Here is a 3,894-nt window from a genome sequence, read left to right as displayed (position 1 = left end):
GAGTGGCCCCGATGTCACCAAGCGATGGCCATTAGCCACCAGACTTGGTGTTTTGTGAGGTCAGGGAACTTCCTTGGACTGATTCTCTAACTTGAGCATGTAGGAGAACCACCTGGAAGGCTGGGAGCCTGAGCATCTGTATACAAGCACCCAGGTGATGCTGATGGTGCTGACGTGGGGACCGGACTTTGAGAAGCGTGGCTTTAGCTAGACTGCAAGTCAGGAGACAATGATTTGCAGTGGACCACAAGCCTAACAAAGGCCACGTCTGAGACCAGGCGGGGACACCTCAACAGATATCAGCATGGAGGGCTGACCACAGCTGAGCATTTGGCAGAACGCTTCGTCTTGAAAGATAGTTTCATAAAACTAAGGGGGTGATGTTCTGGAGCCTAAAAGCCATGTCAGGGAACCAGGGTGGCCTGTGGGGAGTCAGGAAGGAACACTCATTTAACTGAGTCCACTACACATTAGCAAGATTACGTTTTCAGCTACAGGGGAAAAATGGGGGCTCGGGACGGAAATTGAGTTCAGCCTAGAAAAATAAAGTTAAAATTTCTTGAGAACTTATACTTATTCAAAAGGATCTTAATTTGGGGAGGGAAGAATGAAAAGCCCACGGGGAAGGATTAAATGAATAGTGTTCAATTTAATTTACTGTTTATGATTTTTAGATGAGTGAAAATTGACTGTAATTGGCAGCCTGAAGGAGGATAGTTTCAAAATTCATTAAAGGAGACACGGGTCAAATTCACAAAAAGGGTTGTGACGGGATCACTTCATGACTAGGATCTCACAGTCCCAAACCTCTCTCATCTCCCTGCTTCAACTATTTGCTACAACAGAATGCTGGTGTAATACATAGTATTTGGGCGTCTTCTTACAATGGGATTTGACCTGTAGTGTGCGATGATGCGTGCAAACACACTTGCCTAATTGAAAGATAAGACTTCGTGAAACACAGCATAATGAAGGGCCAAGTAAATGATATTCACTTGCCCATATAGTATAGGTATGTGCCAAGCACTGGTTGTAGGTTGGGGTGTGCTGGGAGGATGCAAACGTGGCTGTGATATCTCTCCGGATAGATTTTAAGTTCCTTGAGTAGAGGGATTGCGAGTAGGCGGGGTAAGGGCAAGTGCATTACACGTTGTTTATGAAGGGCAGACTAGGGGCACCTGGCTGGCTCAGTCAGGAGAGCATGAGGGTCATGAGTTCAAGCCCCATGTTGGGTGTGGATCCTACTTAGAAAAACAAAAACAAAAACAAATAACTGAAACCAAAGGGCAGAATCATGGGAAGCAGACACTTGGTAATTTGAAATGGCTCTTGTTGGAGGGTCCCTTGAAGAATGGGTGGGTTTTTTGATAGCAAATATCAGGTACTTTGGCATCATAAAGAGCCCTGAAAGTTCATTCGTCCAACCACTCACCTGAAGCTTTTCATGGCCGACCAGCATTTGTACAAATAGTTCCTGCATCTAGTGGTCTCATCTATTCATTCATTTGCTTGTTTAGCACATTGTTGACTAAGCCCACGTGTGGGCCAGATACTGTGTCCAGAGCTAAGGAGGCTGTGAGATTAGGATCAAAGCCACATGCCCTGGTGCTTACAGTCCAGTAGGGGAGACATCAAGCAATGCAACACAGGTAGCAATGTAAACTTCTGAGGCAGCCAAAGTGTTCTGGAGGCAATGAGTCATCTGGTGCTAAAGCAGCCTGGAATAAGGGCAATGATCTGCTCTCTGAAGGGGCGGAGCCTGTGCCTAAAGAGATAGGAAGGATGAACGAGGTAAAGAAGGGAGGGAAGAGCACTCCAGGCAAAGGGAACTGCCTGGGCTAGGGTCTTGAGGCAGGAGAGTTGGGTGGGAGATTCTGAAGGGGGTAGAGGGAGCAAGGAGAGGGCTAGAGGGGAGGATGGAGAGGTGGGGGGGGGGCCCACCAGCAATGGGTAGAGCATCAGAGGCAGCACAGAGAATTGTGTTTTTGTATCCCAAGGACACTGAAGAGCCTTAGAAGGGTTTAAAGCTGGGGTTTGAGTAGGGGTTGAGTGGTAGGGGAGAAATGTGTGGGATACAGGGATTACGTGTGTGTGTGTGTGAGAGAGAGAGAGAGAGAGAGAGAGAGAGAGAGAGAGAGAGATAATAGCACCTGTGCTTTGAAAAGACGATTCTGTGGGATTTTGAAAAGTATCCATTGACAGGAGACTCCCTACCTGTCCATTTCAGACAGCCCTATGGGTCAGAAAATAACTCCTTATAATAGGCCACGTGTCTTTGGATGTTTCGAGATAACTAGCATGAACCTACATGCTTCCTGAAGGCTAACCAGGCCCTAATCCTCCCTCCATTTCTCGTTGGACTTTACCGGAAGTCCTCTCACCACCTCCCGCTACAGCACAAGGTTCCTGAAGGGCGAAGCTCAGAACGAACCCAGATCCACAGTATGGTCTGACTGGAACATACGCATCACCTCTCATTCTAGAAGCTCCGCTTTCAGTGTCAGCTAAGATCGTGTTAATTTTTTTGGCAGTCAGATCACACTATTGACCCGTGCTGAGCTTACTGACAACTCTAACTCCCCAGGCTTTTCATATAAACTGCAACGACACACCGTTCCCTCTTCCCACACACATGCCTTTTGGACCCAAGGGCAGAACCTTACATTTGTTCCAATTAAATTTTATCTTGTTAAACCCAGTTCATCACTCTATCCTGTCAAAAATGCCTGGAGCCCTTATTAGGTTTTCCAAAATATATGTACTCCCACAAGTTTCCACCCATCAATCTACACATATTTGAATGTCTTTTCTGTGTCAGCTCTCTTCTCGGTATTGAGGATTTAGAGATGTTTGAGACTCTGTCGCTGTCTTCAGAGCACTCACAGACATGTAAAAAGGCAAATATAACACAATGCACTGGGTGCAATAAACGAGGCACTGGATTTTATGGTAGCAGGTAGAAGTCCCTCATCCAGACCTGGAGGACAGCGTGGGGCATAAGGGAAGGCCCCCTGCTCGGGTGGCACCCTCAATAAATCCTGCCTGAAAAGTAGGAGAGCAGAAGATGGAGGAGACATGGCATTTCAGGCAGAAGGTAAAGGCTCAGAGGCGAGAAAGAGAGAGAGAACATGGTGCATTGAAGGACCAGAAAACACTTCCGTAACGGTAGTATAATGTACTGCTGGGAATAGTGAGGCCCCATCATGAAAGACTGAAGGCTTTGGACTTCATTCTCGTGGAAGTGTAAAACCATAGATTTGAGTTGAAGAAACACCACTCAGGCTGTAGATGGAAGGGATTAGGCATATGTAGAGGTGGAGAGGGCATTGGAGCTGTTACAGTGCTTCTGGTGAGGGCTGATGGGGGTGGTGTTGATGGAGAAAAGTATATAGATCTGGGATTGGCTCAAAAGGTCATGGTAGTGTTTGGGATGGAGGAGTGAAGGTTGGTGCCCAGAATCCCAGCCTTGGCACCTGCGAACATAGTGGGGATTTTCTTTTGGATAAGGAATTAAGAAGGGGAACAGTATCAGCGTGGGCATTTGAGGTTGAACCACTGTGAGGCATCTGGTTAGAGATGTCCAGAAGGCAGCTGAATAGCATGGAAGGCATCTATTCATGTGGTCCAGAGAAAGCCGGACTGGAGATGCAGATTTGGGGACCACCAGCCCAGAGACAATAGTTGAATGTGGAGTGGATGAAAACGTTCAGGGAGAGCTTGTGGAGTACAGAGAAAACTGAGATGGAGCCTTGTGAGGTCAGCATCCATCCATCCATCCATCCCATCCACCCATCCATCCAACCATTCATCCATCCTTCTATCAACATCCCATCCATCCACCTATCCATCCACCTATCCATCCATCCATCCATCCATCCATCCATCCATCCATCC

This window comes from Ursus maritimus, unplaced genomic scaffold (assembly GCF_017311325.1).
Source record: "Ursus maritimus isolate PB19 unplaced genomic scaffold, ASM1731132v1 scaffold_2, whole genome shotgun sequence".
Classification (NCBI taxonomy): domain Eukaryota; kingdom Metazoa; phylum Chordata; class Mammalia; order Carnivora; family Ursidae; genus Ursus; species Ursus maritimus.
This window is presented reverse-complemented; position numbering follows the sequence as displayed.